Here is a 9,498-nt window from a genome sequence, read left to right on the forward strand (position 1 = left end):
CATTGACGGCACGACTCATCACGTTCACGTCTGGGAGGGTGGTGGGCTTCTATGCGTCAAAAAGACCACGCCCAACGTGGGGCTCGAACCCACGACCCTGACATTAAGAGTCTCATGCTCTACCGACTGAGCTAGCCGGGCCACGACACAACAAAAGACTGACCCCCGGACCGGCTACTTTCGGATCCGCCGCTTTTCTGAGAAGGGCCTTCTGACTCCAAACCCCATAAAGCACAGCTGTACCATTGCCTTCGCTGTCTCTGTGGCGCAATTGGTTAGCGCGCTCGGCTGTTAACCGAGAGGTTGGTGGTTCAAGCCCACCCGGGGACGCGCTCTCCTTTTCCTCTCTGATTTGGAGCAGACGATCTCTCCATGAGTCTCCTTTTACTCTCGTAACAATAGCACAAGATGAGCTCGGATGATCTCGGAAGGAAATAACAAAGAAGTTTGCTTCCCGTGTACACGGCAGGAGAAACCCATGGTGGAAAGAGCCTCTGGCACAACTCAGATAGCTGCTCATGGTCCGAGACCGTCGCGCCCTTTCACATTGCCAGCACTCACGTTAAACAACGGAGACCAGCAAGGAATGCCGTATCGACGGCAAGAAGCACAGCCTAGATGGCACGCGGTGGAAACAACTCAGGGGGCACCAGGATTTGAACCTAGGACCTCTTGATCTGCAGTCAAATGCTCTACCACTGAGCTATACCCCCACAGGCAAAGAAGTGGAGATGAGGTGGAAGCACAAGCTACTTTGATACACGCTCTGCGGCTACTCTTTATGCAGCATCCAGCTCTTAGGCGAAAATAAGAAGTGGACTGACGGCCAAGCCAGGTCTGACCTGAAGGGGCACTTGTGAGTATTTCTGTATGACAGAGAGCAACACCATGTCATGTGGGGTCCCTGGTGGTCTAGTGGTCAGGATTTGGCGCTCTCACCGCCACGGCCCGGGTTCGATTCCCGGTCAGGGAATTCCAGGGGTCTTCTTGGGTCCTTCTTTTTTTTGTGTGTTTTCCTGCACCTCCCATTGTGAGCCTTTTTGTTAGCTTCTGACCTCTGGGACCTGGACGAGGTCCTCGCAGCATTCCCAGTGTGGTTGTGCCCTCAGCTTGCTTCTCACTCTTTGGTTTTTCACTCACCGGCCACTCAAATGAGCAACAGGGCATTTTCAAGAGAGCTGCACGACAGCACGGACCACTGACATCCACTTGCATGGGAGAACACAGCGCATTCACCACGCAGACGAAGGGTCCTGTCTGGCCTGTCACGAGAAGGCAGAGTGAGTCACGATCATCTTTCATTGACGGCACGACTCATCACGTTCACGTCTGGGAGGGTGGTGGGCTTCTATGCGTCAAAAAGACTACACCCAACGTGGGGCTCGAACCCACGACCCTGAGATTAAGAGTCTCATGCTCTACCGACTGAGCTAGCCGGGCCACGACACAACAAAAGACTGACCCCCGGACCGGCTACTTTCGGATCCGCCGCTTTTCTGAGAAGGGCCTTCTGACTCCAAACCCCATAAAGCACAGCTGTACCGTTGCCTTCGCTGTCTCTGTGGCGCAATTGGTTAGCGTGCTCGGCTGTTAACCGAGAGGTTGGTGGTTCAAGCCCACCCGGGGACGCGCTCTCCTTTTCCTCTCTGATTTGGAGCAGACGATCTCTCCATGAGTCTCCTTTTACTCTCGTAACAATAGCACAAGATGAGCTCGGATGATCTCGGAAGGAAATAACAAAGAAGTTTGCTTCCGGTGTACACGGCAGGAGAAACCCATGGTGGAAAGAGCCTCTGGCACAACTCAGATAGCTGCTCATGGTCCGAGACCGTCGCGCCCTTTCACATTGCCAGCACTCACGTTAAACAACGGAGACCAGCAAGGAATGCCGTATCGACGGCAAGAAGCACAGCCTAGATGGCACGCGGTGGAAACAACTCAGGGGGCACCAGGATTTGAACCTAGGACCTCTTGATCTGCAGTCAAATGCTCTACCACTGAGCTATACCCCCACAGGCAAAGAAATGGAGATGAGGTGGAAGCACAAGCTACTTTGATACACGCTCTGCGGCTACTCTTTATGCAGCATCCAGCTCTTAGGCGAAAATAAGAAGTGGACTGACGGCCAAGCCAGGTCTGACCTGAAGGGGCACTTGTGAGTATTTCTGTATGACAGAGAGCAACACCATGTCATGTGGGGTCCCTGGTGGTCTAGTGGTCAGGATTTGGCGCTCTCACCGCCACGGCCCGGGTTCGATTCCCGGTCAGGGAATTCCAGGGGTCTTCTTGGGTCCTTCTTTTTTTTGTGTGTTTTCCTGCACCTCCCATTGTGAGCCTTTTTGTTAGCTTCTGACCTCTGGGACCTGGACGAGGTCCTCGCAGCATTCCCAGTGTGGTTGTGCCCTCAGCTTGCTTCTCACTCTTTGGTTTTTCACTCACCGGCCACTCAAATGAGCAACAGGGCATTTTCAAGAGAGCTGCACGACAGCACGGACCACTGACATCCACTTGCATGGGAGAACACAGCGCATTCACCACGCAGACGAAGGGTCCTGTCTGGCCTGTCACGAGAAGGCAGAGTGAGTCACGATCATCTTTCATTGACGGCACGACTCATCACGTTCACGTCTGGGAGGGTGGTGGGCTTCTATGCGTCAAAAAGACCACGCCCAACGTGGGGCTCGAACCCACGACCCTGAGATTAAGAGTCTCATGCTCTACCGACTGAGCTAGCCGGGCCACGACACAACAAAAGACTGACCCCCGGACCGGCTACTTTCGGATCCGCTGCTTTTCTGAGAAGGGCCTTCTGACTCCAAACCCCATAAAGCACAGCTGTACCGTTGCCTTCGCTGTCTCTGTGGCGCAATTGGTTAGCGTGCTCGGCTGTTAACCGAGAGGTTGGTGGTTCAAGCCCACCCGGGGACGCGCTCTCCTATTCCTCTCTGATTTGGAGCAGACGATCTCTCCATGAGTCTCCTTTTACTCTCGTAACAATAGCACAAGATGAGCTCGGATGATCTCGGAAGGAAATAACAAAGAAGTTCGCTTCCGGTGTACATGGCAGGAGAAACCCATGGTGGAAAGAGCCTCTGGCACAACTCAGATAGCTGCTCATGGTCTGAGACCGTCGCACCCTTTCACATTGCCAGCACTCATGTTAAACAACGGAGACCAGCAAGGAATGCCGTATCGACGGCAAGAAGCACAGCCTAGATGGCACGCGGTGGAAACAACTCAGGGGGCACCAGGATTTGAACCTAGGACCTCTTGATCTGCAGTCAAATGCTCTACCACTGAGCTATACCCCCACAGGCAAAGAAATGGAGATGAGGTGGAAGCACAAGCTACTTTGATACACGCTCTGCGGCTACTCTTTATGCAGCATCCAGCTCTTAGGCGAAAATAAGAAGTGGACTGACGGCCAAGCCAGGTCTGACCTGAAGGGGCACTTGTGAGTATTTCTGTATGACAGAGAGCAACACCATGTCATGTGGGGTCCCTGGTGGTCTAGTGGTCAGGATTTGGCGCTCTCACCGCCACGGCCCGGGTTCGATTCCCGGTCAGGGAATTCCAGGGGTCTTCTTGGGTCCTTCTTTTTTTTGTGTGTTTTCCTGCACCTCCCATTGTGAGCCTTTTTGTTAGCTTCTGACCTCTGGGACCTGGACGAGGTCCTCGCAGCATTCCCAGTGTGGTTGTGCCCTCAGCTTGCTTCTCACTCTTTGGTTTTTCACTCACCGGCCACTCAAATGAGCAACAGGGCATTTTCAAGAGAGCTGCACGACAGCACGGACCACTGACATCCACTTGCATGGGAGAACACAGCGCATTCACCACGCAGACGAAGGGTCCTGTCTGGCCTGTCACGAGAAGGCAGAGTGAGTCACGATCATCTTTCATTGACGGCACGACTCATCACGTTCACGTCTGGGAGGGTGGTGGGCTTCTATGCGTCAAAAAGACCACGCCCAACGTGGGGCTCGAACCCACGACCCTGAGATTAAGAGTCTCATGCTCTACCGACTGAGCTAGCCGGGCCACGACACAACAAAAGACTGACCCCCGGACCGGCTACTTTCGGATCCGCCGCTTTTCTGAGAAGGGCCTTCTGACTCCAAACCCCATAAAGCACAGCTGTACCGTTGCCTTCGCTGTCTCTGTGGCGCAATTGGTTAGCGCGCTCGGCTGTTAACCGAGAGGTTGGTGGTTCAAGCCCACCCGGGGACGCGCTCTCCTATTCCTCTCTGATTTGGAGCAGACGATCTCTCCATGAGTCTCCTTTTACTCTCGTAACAATAGCACAAGATGAGCTCGGATGATCTCGGAAGGAAATAACAAAGAAGTTCGCTTCCGGTGTACATGGCAGGAGAAACCCATGGTGGAAAGAGCCTCTGGCACAACTCAGATAGCTGCTCATGGTCCGAGACCGTCGCACCCTTTCACATTGCCAGCACTCACGTTAAACAACGGAGACCAGCAAGGAATGCCGTATCGACGGCAAGAAGCACAGCCTAGATGGCACGCGGTGGAAACAACTCAGGGGGCACCAGGATTTGAACCTAGGACCTCTTGATCTGCAGTCAAATGCTCTACCACTGAGCTATACCCCCACAGGCAAAGAAATGGAGATGAGGTGGAAGCACAAGCTACTTTGATACACGCTCTGCGGCTACTCTTTATGCAGCATCCAGCTCTTAGGCGAAAATAAGAAGTGGACTGACGGCCAAGCCAGGTCTGACCTGAAGGGGCACTTGTGAGTATTTCTGTATGACAGAGAGCAACACCATGTCATGTGGGGTCCCTGGTGGTCTAGTGGTCAGGATTTGGCGCTCTCACCGCCACGGCCCGGGTTCGATTCCCGGTCAGGGAATTCCAGGGGTCTTCTTGGGTCCTTCTTTTTTTTGTGTGTTTTCCTGCACCTCCCATTGTGAGCCTTTTTGTTAGCTTCTGACCTCTGGGACCTGGACGAGGTCCTCGCAGCATTCCCAGTGTGGTTGTGCCCTCAGCTTGCTTCTCACTCTTTGGTTTTTCACTCACCGGCCACTCAAATGAGCAACAGGGCATTTTCAAGAGAGCTGCACGACAGCACGGACCACTGACATCCACTTGCATGGGAGAACACAGCGCATTCACCACGCAGACGAAGGGTCCTGTCTGGCCTGTCACGAGAAGGCAGAGTGAGTCACGATCATCTTTCATTGACGGCACGACTCATCACGTTCACGTCTGGGAGGGTGGTGGGCTTCTATGCGTCAAAAAGACTACACCCAACGTGGGGCTCGAACCCACGACCCTGAGATTAAGAGTCTCATGCTCTACCGACTGAGCTAGCCGGGCCACGACACAACAAAAGACTGACCCCCGGACCGGCTACTTTCGGATCCGCCGCTTTTCTGAGAAGGGCCTTCTGACTCCAAACCCCATAAAGCACAGCTGTACCGTTGCCTTCGCTGTCTCTGTGGCGCAATTGGTTAGCGTGCTCGGCTGTTAACCGAGAGGTTGGTGGTTCAAGCCCACCCGGGGACGCGCTCTCCTTTTCCTCTCTGATTTGGAGCAGACGATCTCTCCATGAGTCTCCTTTTACTCTCGTAACAATAGCACAAGATGAGCTCGGATGATCTCGGAAGGAAATAACAAAGAAGTTTGCTTCCGGTGTACACGGCAGGAGAAACCCATGGTGGAAAGAGCCTCTGGCACAACTCAGATAGCTGCTCATGGTCCGAGACCGTCGCGCCCTTTCACATTGCCAGCACTCACGTTAAACAACGGAGACCAGCAAGGAATGCCGTATCGACGGCAAGAAGCACAGCCTAGATGGCACGCGGTGGAAACAACTCAGGGGGCACCAGGATTTGAACCTAGGACCTCTTGATCTGCAGTCAAATGCTCTACCACTGAGCTATACCCCCACAGGCAAAGAAATGGAGATGAGGTGGAAGCACAAGCTACTTTGATACACGCTCTGCGGCTACTCTTTATGCAGCATCCAGCTCTTAGGCGAAAATAAGAAGTGGACTGACGGCCAAGCCAGGTCTGACCTGAAGGGGCACTTGTGAGTATTTCTGTATGACAGAGAGCAACACCATGTCATGTGGGGTCCCTGGTGGTCTAGTGGTCAGGATTTGGCGCTCTCACCGCCACGGCCCGGGTTCGATTCCCGGTCAGGGAATTCCAGGGGTCTTCTTGGGTCCTTCTTTTTTTTGTGTGTTTTCCTGCACCTCCCATTGTGAGCCTTTTTGTTAGCTTCTGACCTCTGGGACCTGGACGAGGTCCTCGCAGCATTCCCAGTGTGGTTGTGCCCTCAGCTTGCTTCTCACTCTTTGGTTTTTCACTCACCGGCCACTCAAATGAGCAACAGGGCATTTTCAAGAGAGCTGCACGACAGCACGGACCACTGACATCCACTTGCATGGGAGAACACAGCGCATTCACCACGCAGACGAAGGGTCCTGTCTGGCCTGTCACGAGAAGGCAGAGTGAGTCACGATCATCTTTCATTGACGGCACGACTCATCACGTTCACGTCTGGGAGGGTGGTGGGCTTCTATGCGTCAAAAAGACCACGCCCAACGTGGGGCTCGAACCCACGACCCTGAGATTAAGAGTCTCATGCTCTACCGACTGAGCTAGCCGGGCCACGACACAACAAAAGACTGACCCCCGGACCGGCTACTTTCGGATCCGCTGCTTTTCTGAGAAGGGCCTTCTGACTCCAAACCCCATAAAGCACAGCTGTACCGTTGCCTTCGCTGTCTCTGTGGCGCAATTGGTTAGCGTGCTCGGCTGTTAACCGAGAGGTTGGTGGTTCAAGCCCACCCGGGGACGCGCTCTCCTATTCCTCTCTGATTTGGAGCAGACGATCTCTCCATGAGTCTCCTTTTACTCTCGTAACAATAGCACAAGATGAGCTCGGATGATCTCGGAAGGAAATAACAAAGAAGTTCGCTTCCGGTGTACATGGCAGGAGAAACCCATGGTGGAAAGAGCCTCTGGCACAACTCAGATAGCTGCTCATGGTCTGAGACCGTCGCACCCTTTCACATTGCCAGCACTCATGTTAAACAACGGAGACCAGCAAGGAATGCCGTATCGACGGCAAGAAGCACAGCCTAGATGGCACGCGGTGGAAACAACTCAGGGGGCACCAGGATTTGAACCTAGGACCTCTTGATCTGCAGTCAAATGCTCTACCACTGAGCTATACCCCCACAGGCAAAGAAATGGAGATGAGGTGGAAGCACAAGCTACTTTGATACACGCTCTGCGGCTACTCTTTATGCAGCATCCAGCTCTTAGGCGAAAATAAGAAGTGGACTGACGGCCAAGCCAGGTCTGACCTGAAGGGGCACTTGTGAGTATTTCTGTATGACAGAGAGCAACACCATGTCATGTGGGGTCCCTGGTGGTCTAGTGGTCAGGATTTGGCGCTCTCACCGCCACGGCCCGGGTTCGATTCCCGGTCAGGGAATTCCAGGGGTCTTCTTGGGTCCTTCTTTTTTTTGTGTGTTTTCCTGCACCTCCCATTGTGAGCCTTTTTGTTAGCTTCTGACCTCTGGGACCTGGACGAGGTCCTCGCAGCATTCCCAGTGTGGTTGTGCCCTCAGCTTGCTTCTCACTCTTTGGTTTTTCACTCACCGGCCACTCAAATGAGCAACAGGGCATTTTCAAGAGAGCTGCACGACAGCACGGACCACTGACATCCACTTGCATGGGAGAACACAGCGCATTCACCACGCAGACGAAGGGTCCTGTCTGGCCTGTCACGAGAAGGCAGAGTGAGTCACGATCATCTTTCATTGACGGCACGACTCATCACGTTCACGTCTGGGAGGGTGGTGGGCTTCTATGCGTCAAAAAGACCACGCCCAACGTGGGGCTCGAACCCACGACCCTGAGATTAAGAGTCTCATGCTCTACCGACTGAGCTAGCCGGGCCACGACACAACAAAAGACTGACCCCCGGACCGGCTACTTTCGGATCCGCCGCTTTTCTGAGAAGGGCCTTCTGACTCCAAACCCCATAAAGCACAGCTGTACCGTTGCCTTCGCTGTCTCTGTGGCGCAATTGGTTAGCGCGCTCGGCTGTTAACCGAGAGGTTGGTGGTTCAAGCCCACCCGGGGACGCGCTCTCCTATTCCTCTCTGATTTGGAGCAGACGATCTCTCCATGAGTCTCCTTTTACTCTCGTAACAATAGCACAAGATGAGCTCGGATGATCTCGGAAGGAAATAACAAAGAAGTTCGCTTCCGGTGTACATGGCAGGAGAAACCCATGGTGGAAAGAGCCTCTGGCACAACTCAGATAGCTGCTCATGGTCCGAGACCGTCGCACCCTTTCACATTGCCAGCACTCACGTTAAACAACGGAGACCAGCAAGGAATGCCGTATCGACGGCAAGAAGCACAGCCTAGATGGCACGCGGTGGAAACAACTCAGGGGGCACCAGGATTTGAACCTAGGACCTCTTGATCTGCAGTCAAATGCTCTACCACTGAGCTATACCCCCACAGGCAAAGAAATGGAGATGAGGTGGAAGCACAAGCTACTTTGATACACGCTCTGCGGCTACTCTTTATGCAGCATCCAGCTCTTAGGCGAAAATAAGAAGTGGACTGACGGCCAAGCCAGGTCTGACCTGAAGGGGCACTTGTGAGTATTTCTGTATGACAGAGAGCAACACCATGTCATGTGGGGTCCCTGGTGGTCTAGTGGTCAGGATTTGGCGCTCTCACCGCCACGGCCCGGGTTCGATTCCCGGTCAGGGAATTCCAGGGGTCTTCTTGGGTCCTTCTTTTTTTTGTGTGTTTTCCTGCACCTCCCATTGTGAGCCTTTTTGTTAGCTTCTGACCTCTGGGACCTGGACGAGGTCCTCGCAGCATTCCCAGTGTGGTTGTGCCCTCAGCTTGCTTCTCACTCTTTGGTTTTTCACTCACCGGCCACTCAAATGAGCAACAGGGCATTTTCAAGAGAGCTGCACGACAGCACGGACCACTGACATCCACTTGCATGGGAGAACACAGCGCATTCACCACGCAGACGAAGGGTCCTGTCTGGCCTGTCACGAGAAGGCAGAGTGAGTCACGATCATCTTTCATTGACGGCACGACTCATCACGTTCACGTCTGGGAGGGTGGTGGGCTTCTATGCGTCAAAAAGACCACGCCCAACGTGGGGCTCGAACCCACGACCCTGAGATTAAGAGTCTCATGCTCTACCGACTGAGCTAGCCGGGCCACGACACAACAAAAGACTGACCCCCGGACCGGCTACTTTCGGATCCGCCGCTTTTCTGAGAAGGGCCTTCTGACTCCAAACCCCATAAAGCACAGCTGTACCGTTGCCTTTGCTGTCTCTGTGGCGCAATTGGTTAGCGCGCTCGGCTGTTAACTGAGAGGTTGGTGGTTCAAGCCCACCCGGGGACGCGCTCTCCTTTTCCTCTCTGATTTGGAGCAGACGATCTCTCCATGAGTCTCCTTTTACTCTCGTAACAATAGCAC

At 53.8% G+C, this 9,498-nt stretch overlaps 30 non-coding genes across 30 annotated transcripts; 15 read left to right on the forward strand and 15 right to left on the reverse strand.

Moving 5' to 3' along the window:
- Positions 1-68: 68 nt before the first annotated feature.
- Positions 69-141, reverse strand: trnak-cuu (transfer RNA lysine (anticodon CUU)). The gene has a single exon. It is a non-coding gene; the product is annotated as a tRNA-Lys (tRNA).
- Positions 142-256: 115 nt separating this feature from the next.
- On the forward strand, positions 257-330 carry trnan-guu (transfer RNA asparagine (anticodon GUU)). The gene has a single exon. It is a non-coding gene; the product is annotated as a tRNA-Asn (tRNA).
- Positions 331-641: 311 nt separating this feature from the next.
- Positions 642-713, reverse strand: trnac-gca (transfer RNA cysteine (anticodon GCA)). Its single transcript has one exon. It is a non-coding gene; the product is annotated as a tRNA-Cys (tRNA).
- Positions 714-901: 188 nt separating this feature from the next.
- trnae-cuc (transfer RNA glutamic acid (anticodon CUC)) lies at positions 902-973 on the forward strand. Its single transcript has one exon. It is a non-coding gene; the product is annotated as a tRNA-Glu (tRNA).
- Positions 974-1,367: 394 nt separating this feature from the next.
- On the reverse strand, positions 1,368-1,440 carry trnak-cuu (transfer RNA lysine (anticodon CUU)). The gene has a single exon. It is a non-coding gene; the product is annotated as a tRNA-Lys (tRNA).
- Positions 1,441-1,555: 115 nt separating this feature from the next.
- On the forward strand, positions 1,556-1,629 carry trnan-guu (transfer RNA asparagine (anticodon GUU)). Its single transcript has one exon. It is a non-coding gene; the product is annotated as a tRNA-Asn (tRNA).
- Positions 1,630-1,940: 311 nt separating this feature from the next.
- On the reverse strand, positions 1,941-2,012 carry trnac-gca (transfer RNA cysteine (anticodon GCA)). Its single transcript has one exon. It is a non-coding gene; the product is annotated as a tRNA-Cys (tRNA).
- Positions 2,013-2,200: 188 nt separating this feature from the next.
- trnae-cuc (transfer RNA glutamic acid (anticodon CUC)) lies at positions 2,201-2,272 on the forward strand. Its single transcript has one exon. It is a non-coding gene; the product is annotated as a tRNA-Glu (tRNA).
- A 394-nt stretch (positions 2,273-2,666) lies between these two features.
- Positions 2,667-2,739, reverse strand: trnak-cuu (transfer RNA lysine (anticodon CUU)). The gene has a single exon. It is a non-coding gene; the product is annotated as a tRNA-Lys (tRNA).
- Positions 2,740-2,854: 115 nt separating this feature from the next.
- On the forward strand, positions 2,855-2,928 carry trnan-guu (transfer RNA asparagine (anticodon GUU)). Its single transcript has one exon. It is a non-coding gene; the product is annotated as a tRNA-Asn (tRNA).
- Positions 2,929-3,239: 311 nt separating this feature from the next.
- Positions 3,240-3,311, reverse strand: trnac-gca (transfer RNA cysteine (anticodon GCA)). The gene has a single exon. It is a non-coding gene; the product is annotated as a tRNA-Cys (tRNA).
- A 188-nt stretch (positions 3,312-3,499) lies between these two features.
- trnae-cuc (transfer RNA glutamic acid (anticodon CUC)) lies at positions 3,500-3,571 on the forward strand. Its single transcript has one exon. It is a non-coding gene; the product is annotated as a tRNA-Glu (tRNA).
- A 394-nt stretch (positions 3,572-3,965) lies between these two features.
- trnak-cuu (transfer RNA lysine (anticodon CUU)) lies at positions 3,966-4,038 on the reverse strand. The gene has a single exon. It is a non-coding gene; the product is annotated as a tRNA-Lys (tRNA).
- Positions 4,039-4,153: 115 nt separating this feature from the next.
- On the forward strand, positions 4,154-4,227 carry trnan-guu (transfer RNA asparagine (anticodon GUU)). The gene has a single exon. It is a non-coding gene; the product is annotated as a tRNA-Asn (tRNA).
- Positions 4,228-4,538: 311 nt separating this feature from the next.
- trnac-gca (transfer RNA cysteine (anticodon GCA)) lies at positions 4,539-4,610 on the reverse strand. Its single transcript has one exon. It is a non-coding gene; the product is annotated as a tRNA-Cys (tRNA).
- Positions 4,611-4,798: 188 nt separating this feature from the next.
- Positions 4,799-4,870, forward strand: trnae-cuc (transfer RNA glutamic acid (anticodon CUC)). Its single transcript has one exon. It is a non-coding gene; the product is annotated as a tRNA-Glu (tRNA).
- Positions 4,871-5,264: 394 nt separating this feature from the next.
- Positions 5,265-5,337, reverse strand: trnak-cuu (transfer RNA lysine (anticodon CUU)). Its single transcript has one exon. It is a non-coding gene; the product is annotated as a tRNA-Lys (tRNA).
- Positions 5,338-5,452: 115 nt separating this feature from the next.
- trnan-guu (transfer RNA asparagine (anticodon GUU)) lies at positions 5,453-5,526 on the forward strand. Its single transcript has one exon. It is a non-coding gene; the product is annotated as a tRNA-Asn (tRNA).
- A 311-nt stretch (positions 5,527-5,837) lies between these two features.
- trnac-gca (transfer RNA cysteine (anticodon GCA)) lies at positions 5,838-5,909 on the reverse strand. Its single transcript has one exon. It is a non-coding gene; the product is annotated as a tRNA-Cys (tRNA).
- Positions 5,910-6,097: 188 nt separating this feature from the next.
- Positions 6,098-6,169, forward strand: trnae-cuc (transfer RNA glutamic acid (anticodon CUC)). Its single transcript has one exon. It is a non-coding gene; the product is annotated as a tRNA-Glu (tRNA).
- A 394-nt stretch (positions 6,170-6,563) lies between these two features.
- On the reverse strand, positions 6,564-6,636 carry trnak-cuu (transfer RNA lysine (anticodon CUU)). The gene has a single exon. It is a non-coding gene; the product is annotated as a tRNA-Lys (tRNA).
- Positions 6,637-6,751: 115 nt separating this feature from the next.
- On the forward strand, positions 6,752-6,825 carry trnan-guu (transfer RNA asparagine (anticodon GUU)). The gene has a single exon. It is a non-coding gene; the product is annotated as a tRNA-Asn (tRNA).
- Positions 6,826-7,136: 311 nt separating this feature from the next.
- Positions 7,137-7,208, reverse strand: trnac-gca (transfer RNA cysteine (anticodon GCA)). The gene has a single exon. It is a non-coding gene; the product is annotated as a tRNA-Cys (tRNA).
- A 188-nt stretch (positions 7,209-7,396) lies between these two features.
- trnae-cuc (transfer RNA glutamic acid (anticodon CUC)) lies at positions 7,397-7,468 on the forward strand. Its single transcript has one exon. It is a non-coding gene; the product is annotated as a tRNA-Glu (tRNA).
- Positions 7,469-7,862: 394 nt separating this feature from the next.
- trnak-cuu (transfer RNA lysine (anticodon CUU)) lies at positions 7,863-7,935 on the reverse strand. The gene has a single exon. It is a non-coding gene; the product is annotated as a tRNA-Lys (tRNA).
- Positions 7,936-8,050: 115 nt separating this feature from the next.
- On the forward strand, positions 8,051-8,124 carry trnan-guu (transfer RNA asparagine (anticodon GUU)). Its single transcript has one exon. It is a non-coding gene; the product is annotated as a tRNA-Asn (tRNA).
- Positions 8,125-8,435: 311 nt separating this feature from the next.
- Positions 8,436-8,507, reverse strand: trnac-gca (transfer RNA cysteine (anticodon GCA)). The gene has a single exon. It is a non-coding gene; the product is annotated as a tRNA-Cys (tRNA).
- Positions 8,508-8,695: 188 nt separating this feature from the next.
- Positions 8,696-8,767, forward strand: trnae-cuc (transfer RNA glutamic acid (anticodon CUC)). The gene has a single exon. It is a non-coding gene; the product is annotated as a tRNA-Glu (tRNA).
- A 394-nt stretch (positions 8,768-9,161) lies between these two features.
- On the reverse strand, positions 9,162-9,234 carry trnak-cuu (transfer RNA lysine (anticodon CUU)). The gene has a single exon. It is a non-coding gene; the product is annotated as a tRNA-Lys (tRNA).
- A 115-nt stretch (positions 9,235-9,349) lies between these two features.
- trnan-guu (transfer RNA asparagine (anticodon GUU)) lies at positions 9,350-9,423 on the forward strand. The gene has a single exon. It is a non-coding gene; the product is annotated as a tRNA-Asn (tRNA).
- Positions 9,424-9,498: the final 75 nt, after the last annotated feature.

The sequence above is a fragment of the Paramormyrops kingsleyae genome, chromosome 18 (genome assembly GCF_048594095.1).
Source record: "Paramormyrops kingsleyae isolate MSU_618 chromosome 18, PKINGS_0.4, whole genome shotgun sequence".
Lineage (NCBI taxonomy): Eukaryota > Metazoa > Chordata > Actinopteri > Osteoglossiformes > Mormyridae > Paramormyrops > Paramormyrops kingsleyae.